The sequence below is a fragment of the Gambusia affinis genome, linkage group LG22 (assembly GCF_019740435.1).
Source record: "Gambusia affinis linkage group LG22, SWU_Gaff_1.0, whole genome shotgun sequence".
In the NCBI taxonomy this organism is placed as follows: Eukaryota; Metazoa; Chordata; class Actinopteri; order Cyprinodontiformes; family Poeciliidae; genus Gambusia; species Gambusia affinis.
In genome coordinates, this window is record NC_057889.1 from 5,943,617 (window position 1) to 5,958,725 (window position 15,109).

The following is a 15,109-nucleotide window of genomic DNA, read 5'->3' on the forward strand; positions in this document are numbered from 1 at the left end:
AATAAGCACTCCCTTTGTGCTCAAGCATCATTTTTGAAGTTTTTTTTTTCAATTATTCTCTGCACATCCCCACAAGTTTTAGCAATTTGAGCACACTTGTCTCTCAATGTACCTATCCCTTCAAATAGCCAATGGTGCACAAGAGGGAGGTGGAGTAGGAGGAGAGGGAGAGATGGTGTGAACAAGGCCTGCGGGGGTGGTGCTGGGTTACATAATATCAGATGAACCCAGCTGTGTTCTGTTGTTTAGCCCATGGGTGAAGGAGTGCCAGCCAAGCTGACTGATGCGTCCACCTGTGCTCGTCAGAATATGATCTGGATTTGAGTATGGGTCAATGAACGGATTTACATGGACCGCAATGATCACGTGTAGCCAGCCAAACGAGCAGAGCTGGAAACCACAGTGCCGACTTTGCTCCTCTAGCACTCTGTTGCTATGGCGGCACAGTTGTGTTGTCAGAAACCTTGGGGTTTAATGATGATGCAGGATTCTAACAACAGTAATTAGAAGCTGTTTTTCCTTTCCGTCTTTCTTTTTAACATAATAAATGGAGGTCTCTCATGTAACACATTCTTGTGCACACAGCTTCATCAAAAGTGGAGCAGTGAGTCAACAAGAAACACCTTTTTCATACTGTTCTATAGAAAACAATTGTTTGTAGATGTTGCTGCCATTACACACAATTGAAATTAGCATCATTCACGAGGTTTCTCCCAGAAAACTTGCTAAGCCCGGTGATTGGATGCTAGGGCAGTCATTCATCCAGCGACTTGTCAAGGTTTTGTGTGAAAAATATTTTGTTTTTGTTGACAGAAAATTTGAAAATAGGACTTTATAATTATGTGTTATTGACAGATTGGAAGATTAATACCTGAACACCAACTATTAAGTCTTAAAAAATGCAAACATTTTAAAAAGACTTAAATAAATAAGTAATGCTTAGCCTGGTGGGGGCACAAGTAAAGCCTGGTGGCCTGCCAGGCTTGTAATACACTGGCGGAAACTCTGATTTAATAATGCTGGACACAAGACTCTGGATCTTAGAGAATTAGTTTTTCTGATTGTGGTAAATTCAGGGCCTCTAGTTTCCAAAAATGGTCAGTAACTGACTTCTTGGCCGGTAGACCTGTTTCTGTGTAAAAAAAACTTTGACTGGATTATCTCTGGTTTGGCTGCCCACACAATAAAATCTAAAGGGAAGACAGATGACCTATTAGAGAAGCCTCTGGCACTGTTGTCAAAGTCCCAACAGGAACTACTTTCCTTTGTTTTGCTTTCCTTGACATTATTCCAGCTTTAATCATCTTTGGTTCAACTCAAAAAAAGGGTCGGCTGGAATTTGGTAAACAGCAGCAGGTGCTTTCGCACTTTCCTTTTCAAAATATGTACTATTTTCCACCTGCTACTAACATCAAACACTTTTAACTTTGAAAACAGTAAAATACGTGACAATAAAAGAGTCAGTTTTAATACTGAAAGAGTGGTGACTGTGTGGGAGGGTGGGAAAGGTGAAGCCCAAGAATATTCAGCCCTCGCACTTAATTGTTTTATTTTGCCAAGAAAAGCCCCAAATGCCGGTAGTCAAGCAACAGCCTGACCCTTTCTTTGGGTCTGAGCTCTGGGGCTGAGGGCACTGCTCAGAAACCATAGCAGTAACCCTTTTATTCAAAGAGGCTTTCACTTTGGGAGGTGTGCACCATCACATCTGTCAAAGTGTCATGGAGCTTGCTGTCTGCAGCATTAATCCTACTGCCCTCTCATTTTTTTAAAAGCAGCGTTTATCGAGGAACCCCTCCATACTCTTTTCTCACGACCATTAAGCATGCACATGTCAATCTTCCTCAGGATCTTTTGCTCAGATGGTTTATATAGCATTTTGCCACTTGACTGGCAAGGTGTAAATAATTCAAGCATGCACTTTATATTTAGTTGTAGAGCTACTATTTATACAAAATGTTTTTTTCACACAAGCACACGTGATTTACAAACTTCTGAAAAATGGGTATTTTTTTAACAACACCACTTTACTGCTGTTTGTCTAAACATAGACAACAATAATAATTTTATTAGGTTGGCATCAAATTTGACATTTGAAATAACAGAAACGAGCAAGGCTTCAGTTTGAATTTAGTGACCAATTGTTTGCTTTTGTTTATTTTATTTTTTTACCTGCCTTTTGTGATTTTGTCCAATGTTGATTTCCCTTTAAGATTTAAAACCAGTATTTAATCTTTATTTTAGCCAGTGATTAATGACATAATGACAATGTTTTTTTGTACCATTTTCTCAAAAATAAAATGAGAAAATGAAGGATTAATGCAGCCTTAAAATTTTACTTTAGCCATTAACACATTTAGCGTGGCTAAAAGAGAAATTTTTCTTTGTCTTCACCTTAACTCTGAAATTTCCAAAATGTCGCCATTCCAAATCCATAACTTTCCTTTGAAAGCTCAAAAGAGAACATCAATGCCTTCTGCTTAGCCTTCCTGTTATCTGCTGAAACTCTGGCGTTTTCTCTCTCCTGCAGCCTCAATGAGCCACACACTTCTTCGACAGTGGAGTTGAAAATTTTCAGTTTCGAAAGTAACAAATGAATGAAGATCAACCAAATAGGGTTTTATTATTGCAGGAAACATTTAACCTATAAAACAGTAATTTCTTGTTGGTTAGACCTTGAAAACTTGTGCTTCCTTTTGTATACAGTTGTCACTTAACCTCCTTTTGAATTGTTTAGTTAACTCAAACTGTCCTCGTGCAAATCTTGTCAGGCTTTGGTTTTGTCTCAGCCTGTAATGATGCTACCGGGTAGTTTGTTGTGCTGACACGCCAAACGGTTTGAAAGCACCAGACAAAGAGAAGAGAGAGCGAGAACAAGACACTGGGCTAATTACTATAAGTATAGGGATTGTGTTTTCAGATGTCGGGTTTAAAAGCGCTTGTGCACACATTCCTCACACATTCCTCTCTTATTTACCTTAAGCTGAAAGCATTTGTTTGAGAACTGTTGTTGGATTGCAAAGTGGTATATTTATGCCTAACAGTATACTCCAGAAATACCAGTTGTATGCATGATCCTATACTTGTGGTGCAGCTAGAAATTGGGTAACTGCAGAGATTACATTACATTTGCAAAAATGTGCTCTGGTTGTCAGAAAGTGGCATTTTTGTTGCTACTTAAAGAACGTATTTTGGATTCATTAAGAGCTGTAAAATTATATCAAGTCACCATACAAATCAGTTTTGCATGCTGATTATATATTTGGTTTGTTAGATTAACTTTCCTGTGCTCATACTTAATGCATATTATAAGTGAATGAAATGCTAAAAATCTTACAGAGTGTGGTGCTAATGACTTTGTGAGAAAGAAAAAATACATTTCCTGATATGGTTAAGCAAGTTTCTCATTGTACAGCTATCAAAGTTTGTAGTCATGCAAAATATGTATTGTGGATTTTGAATGTTGGCACAGTTTATGTATAATAGTGGCGAAACTTCAATTAATGAGTTAATTGAAGATTCTGTAATGAATCATATATAAACAAAATAAGCAACATTTTCAATTCAACCCCCCCATGAACTAAGAAAAGCAGTTTCGTAGTCCATTCCTGTTGCTTGTGCACCAGATTTACAGATGTACCTGAAACGCAATATTAATGTGTTTCTGGTACCCCCCCTCACCCCCTAAAAGAAGCAATAAATTAGCTTGTTAAAATCCATGTCTATGTAATTACTCAGAATTAAAGTACAATCTCTGTCCCAATGTTTAGGTAGAATAGATCATACTTGAAATTGGCAAGGTGTTTTTAGAAGAGAAAAAACCCAATCTTTTTATTAGGTTTCCACATCACCTTGGAAATCTTGTCCCAGGCTAGACAAGAGCCAAAGAGCCCTTATTGCAACCTGGCACTGCCACTGATACTACTGTTACTGCTGTGGTTTATGGTGTGAACTGTTGTAAAGAAAATGAAATGGAAAGCTGCAGTTTCTTTTTTTTTTTTTTTTTTTTTTTTTTTAGGTATAGGGCTCTTGTGGATCCCAGTTTTATTAGCTCTGAAGCTTGATATGTGGGAACTGTGATTTATAGCTTTCATTATCAGGTTTTTACCACACGGTTGGATCCCAACAGGCTCCCACAGACCAGCTGACTCTCAAAATAGCAGTTGAGGTTTTCACTTTAACAAACTGTGGTTAGACAGAGGTGCTGAAAAGCAGAGACTCCTCTGTGGTGAAGCTTTGATCACAGAGACTAAATGGTAATGCTTTGAAATGTCTACATCAGGTGCAGGTAGCTTATGGAAATCAGCCTTCATGAACGGGCACTTGGCACAGGGAAGCGGACACACACTTCACAGAAAGCTGTAATCTTTGATATTTGTGCCGTTTGCCTCTTCAGTGGAAGCTGAACATACTGTACATCTTAGAGTTGAGATGGGGGAAGTAGAGAGAAGAGAAAAGAGTTTCCAGATGAACTTGTGAACTCAGATTTGGACTTATTTATATCTTTAGCATTTACTTTTTCCACCATCTGCCTTGGTGTCTATCTGTAGCAGTTTCTTTGAAGAAATATTTTGTGTAAGTGTTTTTCCTACATATATATTTTTTATCCTCTTACTTAGCCACAAATCATCTTAACTTAACTGGATCTGGTGTTGATGCTGCTGATAAAGTCTCTTTTGGAATTGATAGACATTTTAAATTAATCCTTTTGAAGTTACCGACTAAGCTAAACTCCTTTGCTAGGCTAATTTATCAAAAGCCACAGCCTATTTCATGTGCACAGTTTGGAAACCTTCTTTACAGGCTGTGAAACTGCATTTTCCACATTTACTTGGTTTTCACTTCCTCTGTGTCTTACGTGACCTGCACTACATTCTCTGTCTAGACAGCTGCTGATGTGCTGGGAAACTGTGCAGAGTCCAATTTAAAGATTGATTACTTTTTCTTTATTTTATTTTATTTTTTTGAAGTAGGAAAACTCTGTGTTGTTGTCCACATAGAATCGGGGCAGAAATATTTTACAAGATGGATTAATAATTTGTCAGTCTAGTTTTAGCCTTGCATTTAGCAAAAACAATTTGCATGTAAACACAAACAGAATCAGGATGTAGGATTTTTTTAAAGCCCAAAGCTGTATAGCTATTTCTATATGACTTGAATTATTGACAGAGCCACACAGACAGTCAAATGTTTTTCATTAATTTTTCCATTGGTTTAAGTCACAGTGATAAGACACCAAGGTGAGATACCAGTAGAATCAACATTAACAATGGCCTGTGAATGCTGTCCAGTCTAAAACACATTGGTTCCTCCTTTCTGTTTCTCATTCTCCTCTCTCTCTGCCCTGCTTGTAGATTTCAGCACTGGTGTGATTTACAGTCATAGCAGATGATCTGCTACTTGGTCATGCTTTCCCTACTTGCCACATTTTCCCAATTCTCTGTGCAGATGATTCCCAGGCTTCTCTGGAACACACACACACACACACACACACATTTGTTTTTATTTATATTTGTTGTCTTTTCCGTGTCGTTTTAAGTAATATTTGACGTTATCACCAGTTTACACCTTTTAAATTTTTTGAAAGCTTGTATTATTCTGTCATCTTTTGTAAGAAGACGGGTTTAGTGGTTATATACATACTCTGACATTTAAAGCTCATGTGTCCCTTGGGTGAACTTCAAAATATTCTTTGGCTTGTCAATTAATACCGAATGCCAACGCAAGCAAGAGTTGGTCTGGATTATGTGAACACCAGCAGCAGTTAAAACATGTCTAATCCGAGCTCCACTTTTGAAAAGGTTTAACCAACAAATGAATTTGATACAGTGACTCTCTGCCAGCCCGTGTTCCTGTTTTCCAGAATGTGAGGGAAGAAAACTGCAACTTATGGCTGAGGAATGTGAAGAGCAGACAGCTGAGGCTTAGCGGAGATAGGAAGCCGTGCCTAAAATAATGAATTTAGGCCAAAAGTGGGCAGAAAGTGAAGCTAGGTGGCAGAGGAACAAAGCTGCTCCTGCTGTCTTGAAATGGCTTTGAAAAGGGGATCTGCAGAGATTTTGATGCACCGTGAGTTTTCCGATTCCCCCCCCTCCAGAAACCTTCACGGGGCTTTCCACATTACACTCTCTTCCTCCCGCTGTGTAGCGACGCCTTCCTCCCTGCTTCTGTAATGAGGCTCATTCTTTACGTATGGGTTATTAGATTGGTATTTTTCTGGGTTATTTAATAAAAGGTGTTGATTTTACACCTTTGTTCTGGAACTGTTCTTTTCACAGTCTTGGCATTTGTAAATCATTGACGGCTAAGCTTTGGAGTTCAAGCAGAGGTTGAGTAGGTAACATGGGAATCTCTTGAAAGGTGATAATTACTCTTTTTTGCTCAAATGTTTCCCATCTAGACAGGAAGTGAGAACCTAATCACACTCATAGCAAGAATTGTGCATGTGTTTTATTAGATATGTAAGAAAAATTCAAGTGTATTTCAGTGGATCCTGATTTTTAAAAAAATAAAGTTTCTTTTACTAAAAATGTAAAAGCCAGTAGTCTGGAACAGCAATAGTCCATTGTCTGATTCACTGCAGGAATTATTTTTCTTAATGCCAGAATAGGAAGGAGTGTTGCTGTGCGAATGGCATTTTCTACTAGGCAAGGCAAGGCAACTTTATTTATATAGCACCTTTCAGCCAAGGACAATTCAAAGTGCTTGTACAAAACTAGGTGTCAGTCTGTGTTTAAGAAGCTGGTATAACCAATAAATATCTCATGCAACCATTGATGCAGCTTTTCATTGCATGCTAAAGAAATCTTTTGAAATGATTGGAAACAAATATTCCCTGCTACCGCTTTGTACAAGGTTTGTCTTACTGAATCGGTGGACAATCCCATGAATATCAGTCGTATGCTGGAAAGAAAACCATTTAAATTTTCTTCTGCTTTTTTGTTCATCCTGCCAGACATCTGGACATTGTCTGCTTTATGACCTTTTTTATAAGCCAAGGCTCTACATGAATCCAAAAAATAGATGATTTGTGTCCAGCTGCTTCCTAGGTAATTGTATATAAAATATATTTTTTAAAATGAAGTAGGATGAGATTTCCAAATCCAACTTCAGAAATTTGTTAATTCCTCCTTGTTAAATTATCAGTCTACTTTGAAATGTATTTGGACAGCTTATCTTGGATACCACCTAAATAGAACATGCTCGTCTTTGACATCTTTTAACAAATAAACCCATTCTCATGCTTTGGAACATTATTGAACCACCGTCATGATTTGCAAAAATCAAAAACATGGATCCTTCCAAGTGGCCGGTTTACTAAAATTACTTCAACAGATCATTGGCTACAACCCAGGGGTCAGCTGACGGGCAAATATGGCGTCCATGGGAGCGATCCGAGGTGAAAGAAACTGACCAAAGAGAACACAAGTTTCTGCCTCACATGTTGCATCTCGATAATCCTAAAGACGTGGGAAAATATTAAATATTATGCAGTTCAAAGCAGACCTACAAACCTACCTACCCACACTTAATGGTTCAAATAAAAACAAATGAAGGCTTTAGAGTGGCCTAGTCAAAGTTCAGATTGGTTAGGATGGCTTCTTTTCACTTAATCATCCTTTTAAAACCACTTTTTGGATTGATTAAAGTTATTCAATGTGTTTTGTCTAACCTTTACAAGCACATATTAAAAAAAATAATATTATAAAAAGATTCATGTTTTTTTGTCAATTGTTTAAGAAAATGAAACTCATTTTATGTAGAAATATTGAACTTTTTAAATTATTTGAATTGTAACTGTGTCAAAATGCAAAAATAGAAGCAAGGGAAGAAAATACTTTTTCACACTTTTTGTTGTCGCTTATAACACCAAAATGCAAACATGGAAGGTTAATTGTTAATTCAACCCAAAGTTGAATGTTGAAAAGGCCTTTAGATGTCTGATGTAAACAAAAGCTGGTGCTAAAGGATCTGGATAAACCTGGACTCAAGATAAGCACTCTCTACCAGTCCACCAGGCTTTACTCTTCTCTGACATCTTTCCTCATGTCTGTCTTCCTTTATTTATTTTTTTTTCTCCATCAAACCTTCATCTTTCTTCCAATTTTGTCTTTTTACACTCCTGTCTTTGAAACAGACTCCAAAGGTTTTTCCCCTCTACAAATTTTATTAGGGCTGAAACGATTCCTCGAGTGATTTGAATAAAAAAAATTCTTTCCTCTTATTATGCGTTAGTCATTTTGAAAAAAAAAATACAATTGACAAGTCAGACTACAAATAACCTGAAAATTTCTTTGAAGAGGCTTTCAAAACTCTTAATTTGTTATTAACCTTTTAGTGAATACAAGAATTAGTACTTTGTGTCTGTAGTCATGACTCTTGCTGTGATCAATGTCTTTAGAGCTCACTAATAATAGTTACTATTACTTAATAATGTTTAGATCTATTACTGCCAAGCTACAGCTTAATGAAGTTGGTGCTGTGAAAACAATGTTTGTATTGTCTAGATTGCACTGGAAATATAGAAACGAAAGGGGGAAAAAATCACAAAAATAAACTAATCCATGGAAAAATTGGTAAAATAAAGAAGAAATCAGTATGATTAGTCACAGATCTTTAAAGTATACTTGGCTCAGGTTCTGGTTTTCCTCAGACCTGCATATCTGCTCCAGTTTGAACAGTTTGCTTCCTTTCAGGCAGACATGAAAGGACTATTAGCAAGCCTCATTAGGGTGAATGCCAAACTGCAGAAATGAAACGAGGTCCAAGGTCCAGGTCAGCTGTGTTCACTAATAGTGTGATGAATGGAAAGATAAAGAAGATGACTAGTTTATACTCGGAACTGGTTAGAAGGACTGCAGAGTTGTAATAAAGTTTGACTGGAATGCCAACAGGATAAGCCGGAATTAAATTTTTTTCTTTGTTTGAACATGTTGCAAAACCCTTCACTGTTTTTTAGATTAATATTTAAAAAATTCAACACTAACCCTGCTTATTCTTCATGCATCATATAATAAATGGAAAAGGAAAAGAGTGACCCCATGGATTAAGCATGAACGTTACCACATTCACTGTGTTGTTATATATAAGTATGTAGAAACTGTTCCTCCTTTGGTGACTGATCATAAGAGAAGATATATCTGTTATTTTGATCAGGCTTATCAGACAACACTAATTAAATACCACCTCTGCAGAAATCCTTTGCTGGTATCTGAATGAGTCAACAACATATTTGAATGAGCTGCCTTGTGCTGTCTCATTACAAATCGAAGTGTCTCTCTGCATCAGACGCTTTCTAAATCACTGTAAAGTAACGGCAAACATATTCACTGTTTGCCGTTTCATTTTCATGATAAAAGGGATAAGTGCTGTTTGAAACTATTCTTTACCATTTTGTCAATGGTATGTGCATTCTCAGAAAATTTTCAGACAGGATATTTACTACTTGAAGGTAATGGGTACACTAATCACAATTTCTTTATGAAGTTTCTTCTAAATTACAAGTGAAGTTCTTGTTCAAAATACACAACAACCCCAAAATCTTGGACATAAATGTGTTGGTAATTGCATATGAGTGTAAAAATTGTTTTGTTTCCAGTGGTTGAGCTGATTCATCATGCTTGCACATCTTTTTTTTTTATTTCTCAGAAGAGCTCTTTTGCATAATTAGATTTTTGAAATTCAAACTCTCAGATATAATATTTCAATGTAATATTAGGTTGCTCTTATCAATAAGATGTTCTGCGCGATAACACAAATTCACATCTTTTATGTGTTTGTCAAACCACAGTGGCGTGAGAATACTATAGCTACTTTTTTTTTTTTATCTATCAGAAGATTTCTAAACACCAATCGCATTTAAAGTCACGTCAAGCGGACTCGCAAAACCAGACAGATGGAACTCATGACAAGTTTCTCTGCAGTGTGTAGAGCTGGCAGCTTCTGCAGCCTTGGTCCTCCAGGAAATCCAGCCAGAGTGGAGAGGAAATTAAATATGTGTGCATCGCTGTATGCCTGACAGTATGTGCCAGAGGATTGATTTGAGCTGTCGATGCTACACTCTTTACAGCCTTTAACTAACTGTACCATTTGTTTTAGGATTTTACTCGTCACCCACTTTTCTGACATCCGTCTATAAGTGGTGGCAATGGGGATTACGCATGTAGATCACTTCTGTAGCTACTCTGATGGGTCTAATTCATTAGGCTAAGTCAATTAAAGCTTGTGCTTCATTACAGACATGATGATTTTTAAGGTCTTGTTAGTGTCTGTGATGGTCCTTGAACTGGAATTACTACCATGTTGAGAGAGACATTAAAATTAGCTTTGTCATTTTCCCAGAGGCTTTTAGAACTCATTATAATAAAAAGGTTGCTGTAACACCTTAAAAAAAAGAAAACTATTAATTTGAACTGATTGGGCATGAATACCTAATCTCTGTTTAAAATGGTGCGTGAGATTCTCTCAGAAAGATGGCCAAAGCTGCTCAGTTTTCACTTTCTGCCTAGTTTCTCGTCATATTTTTTCCTGAGATTCTTGAAATTGTACAGACAGTTTTATTGCAGTTGACATGTAGAATTACTGAAACTGGACAGAATCCATTTTTGACCCGATCTTTTAAAAATCAAAAATAAGTAAACGTACCAAAGATAAGTGCACATAGTGGCTGGAATCATGCGTTGGTTTATTTTCTAACTCTGGAAGCTCGAATTATTTATGTGCTCTTAATACTAGCACATTTTTTTCAATTTTCAATTTCAGTTTCAATTTTATTACTACACATTCTTTGTGTTAAAGTGTATATCTTTTTATTTTAGGTTTGCCATCACATTTGGAGATATTCAGTGTGAATTCCTGGCTGTGGTGATAAACTGAGTTGGTAAGTATTTAACTTGCGTCACTAGAGTTAGTGGGATTCTGACTTTTTGTTTTTGAAGTTAATATTATGTGCTGATATATTCTAAAGATGGAAATTTATTTTGTTGCACTTTGTCTTAAAGAGGGAGAGAGCTCGACATGAGACAAGAATTTCTTAACCTGTTAATCTATAAGTGCTATAAATTCATTTTTTGCTTGTCAATAATGTATTCAGTTGGTTGGATTGAGTTTTACTGCAGTAGACACAAATCATGGCAACAAGCCACCGAGAGGGTTGGAAACATAACGAAGAGAAGAAAGAAATGTGTTTATCTGATATCTTTACCATAATATTCAACAATATTATAAGTAGCTAATCCAATAACCTGATATCTTTTAGTCATACTTAACAGGGAATGCATTTTCTCATACTTCAGTCAGTTCATTGGACACAAAGGCACAAAGTTTGTGATGGGTTTTATTGCTTTTTATCTTAAAATCCACATGCAGCAATTTAGATCAAAAATATTCTTGATTCCAAATCATTCAAAAACTTTTTGCAACTATTTTTCTTACATTTTGGTTGAACATATGTCTGACATTAGAAGGATATAAATAATAATCAAGCTGTGCACTTATAGATGAAAGTGAGGTTATTGCTGAGTAACTCCATAGGGGGCTAAAAATAATACAAAAAACTAATAGCAATAACTAAATACCAGTGACAATATATCATGTAAAACAAAAACACAGACTAATTTTCTTTGAAGTGAAACTAGTGAGTAGGCGGCTCTTATCTACTAGTTTGAAACAGCATGTTTTGTTCCAGTAAATTCTTTGCTTCCCTCTCCCTCCGTATCTCTCGCTTCTTTTTCTTTCTCTCTCACCTCCTCCTCCAGCCAGCAATGCTGTTCACCTCCCACACAGACTGACACACACACAGATACAAAAACCGCTATCTTCACACATGTATAAGGGGGATAAAGGAGGAGAAAAAATTAAAAACTCTTAAGAAGGGTTAAAGAAAAACACCAGGGAGGAGAAGATGACGACAATGGAAATGGGAGAATGGCTTATAATTAGACAAGGATGTAACTGGAAGACAGTGAGAGCAAATCAGTAGCAAAAGAGGGGTGGATAGAATACGAGGATTTTGTTTTTAAAAAACACTAAGATCATTTGAGCTTGTAGAAGCAAATGTACTAAATATTTCTGTAGGTAGATATCCTACACAGAAATCACTTTTTGTCAAATGCATATTGACGTTTTATGTATCTAGCTTTTGATATTACAAAAATATCAAATATAAATTTTTATTTTATCTTTTTAATCATCTGAACTTATAGGCAACAGGGAGGACGTGGAGGTTTAATAAAATGCTTTTCACAAGCCAGAATTTATCACTAACATTTATCACCAACAACATTTTTCTTTTCAATACAAACAATATAATATAAAAAAAAATTGTATTTGCTTTTAAATGGAGACATCTTACTCCACCTATACACTAGTATGTGCACATTATGTTTAAAACTACACATGCACTACACCAGACTCATCATCTAATCTAGGAACTAAATAGTCAAGAGGAGAGTGAGCGAGCATTTGATGAGCCACCGTAGGTAAACACAGCTGAACATGTGCGAAGCAGTACCCAGTGTTTGTGTCCACATCTGTTCATGCGGTGAAAGTGTACGGCCCACTAAGCAAATTACTTGAGTCGTGATGGCGTTCTGCACACTCTTGGGGCCCAATGTTCCCATCCAGTCCAGGTCTGTCTTTTACCTTTCAACAAAGCAGTCACTTAGCAGGTTTTGGTTTTGATCTTTTCCAGGCAAGCATCCCAAGTCAAACACACAAACAAAACGAGCATTGAATTATTAAATGATTAGCAGTGGTGTCCAAACTTTATTTCTTTGTTGTTGTGCCTATGATAATTAGCTTCAGTACATAGTTTACTTTGCCTCGTGTTTAAGTTGACTAGATGATCATTTTTAATCAATTGGACTGACAATTTAGATAAATTGTTTATCTGAGAAATTAATAATAAAAAAAAAAAATTGTTTACAGTTTGAGTATTTTACCAATTTGCATCAAATGTTGCCAGCAATTGTTGGCTTGAAGTAAATGTCAGAGCTCCATAATAGTGTGACGTGGGTGTTCTTTAGTTTTTACTTGAACTGCAGTGTCTTATGTGACCCACAACCCAATGCTTTTAGATTCGGTGTGGCATTGGCCATTGTGCAGGTCACCCATTTTCTTTACATCTCTTCAGTGACCACTTGAAGTCAAACATATTTCTTATACGTCTGTTGACAGCGCCTACTTACTTAAAACTGTTTCCTCCTTTCGGGTGGAACACCTAAACTCATAAAGAAAAGTCCCTACCAGATATTACCCATGTGATCTACTACCCAGACAATTTAAGAAGTATGTATAAAATATGTCTTTTAATGTTGCTTTTCAACTGGAATATTGTGACGAATGTGTTTTGGTAACTGAACATGAACAAATTGCTTTGATTGCTTCCATGTTTAGTCTTGATAAGGGACCGATGGGAGGTTGTATATTGCATTTCACACAGTTCCACAGTTTTATAAATAGTTGGCTGTTTTATAAAAGAGTGGAACATGGCTTACTTGATGGAGTGACTACTAACTTACTTTTGTGCATCTATCTCTTTCCCACTTTTGGTCGCAGCATCTCATATCCTCCCACATACTCTCACATTGAGTGAGGAATCAATCCTTCTCACTTCCATTATCTCTCTCCCTCCCTCTGTATCTCTGTCACTTGCTCTGCTACTTAATTCTGGCCATTCTGTACCAATCGAATAGCTGTGTTGTGGGCACAATTGAGTCCCACAGCAATCATACCACGTTCTCATTAGGCTCGATCTAGTGGTTCGCTTTATCCAGCTTCATCCCTTTCTTTTGGTAATTGGGCAGAAACCTTTGCCTACCTGTCAGCCACAGTCCCAGTGCAAATGATGCAATTTATTCGACTGTGTATAGGAGTTGACAGTGGCCTCGGTGTAACCTTAGGTCATTGCTGTCCTGCAGTTTTCCAGCAAATTAGTGCATCATTGTGAATCAGATGTCACTCAAGACTGTCGCCACCTTTGCCAGCTCATGGGTAATGACTGTGGTCACCAGAGAGGGGATGCATTTGAAAAGATTAAATGTTTCTTGCTTGAGTTAATTTATTTGTCAGACCTTTTGACAATACATACTGTCTTGTATGGTTAGTAATTCAATTTTCCTTTGCAAAATGAAACGAATAATAAATATGCAGGCGTACTTGTTTGGCACAATGCATCAAGTGATCTTTAGAATAACCTTGCCTAATATTTTGAACACTTTGTGTAATTAGGTGCAAATCAGACAGGTTTTTATGTGAATAACAAATCCCATCCCTCTTTGCAGTAACTTTGTGAAACAGAAAACAAAACCTGCCTCTATTTCACCCCCCTCCATCTACAGCCTTTAGAACCAAATGTTTTCTGCTTTTCGGATTTTCTTATGTGTGGGTAAATCACATCTTTATTGCACAGACTGAAGATGCTCACCTCTATAGAGCTCTAAAAAAAGGCAGAAGCTGCAAATAGAAAAATGCAGCGTATAACATTTGTAATGAAAGAACGACCTAAAGTTGAAAGAAAAGATAAACACTGAATCAATGCACACATGTTTCTCAGTGAAAACAGGATGTGTTAGGAAAACAGAAGAGTAGTGCTAAGATACCCTATCACTTAAGATGATTATTTTAGTAGTCTTGGAAATTCACACGTACCCAGAGTTAATTCTTTGAGGCTGACTGGCTCACCGGTGCCCTATCCGACTTGTGACTTCCTCAAAGGAAGCAGGAAGTGGCTTAGATGTGTTTCCTGTTGGAATGTGAGACAACTTCCTTGGGAAAAGTACATGCTGGCACACTACACATTATATTTATGGCTTCCTCATGGTGGCTTTTTTAGAGTACAAAAACACTTCATCACTTTTTAAAATTTGTCCTCTTTATTTTTTCTTAGAAACACCAATGTAGTTAAAGACCTTTTGTGGATGATATGAAGATTGGGATTATTTTAATAAGACACCAGAGGGTAATACTCTGACTCCTTCAGCTTTTTGATTAGCATAATATATTGCTCAGTGTGTTAACATGTATGATTTTATGTGATGGGCTAAAACAAGTAGAGTATCATTGGTTAGGTTAGTTTTCTACTGCACGCATTAATTTATTGGAATATGAATAT

General features: G+C 36.8%; 1 protein-coding gene across 3 annotated transcripts in view; it reads left to right on the forward strand.

Annotated features, from left to right (window-relative positions):
• Positions 1 to 15,109, forward strand: part of sipa1l1 (signal-induced proliferation-associated 1 like 1) — a 73,048-nt gene that overhangs the window by 11,523 nt on the left and 46,416 nt on the right. For 2 of the 3 annotated variants that reach the window (XM_044105763.1, XM_044105765.1), the window contains exon 2: positions 10,815 to 10,876. The exons of the other annotated variant lie outside the window; for it this stretch is intronic. The gene's annotated coding sequence lies outside the window, so the exon portion shown is untranslated. The remainder of the gene's footprint in view (positions 1 to 10,814; positions 10,877 to 15,109) is intronic. 3 annotated transcript variants of the gene reach the window in all.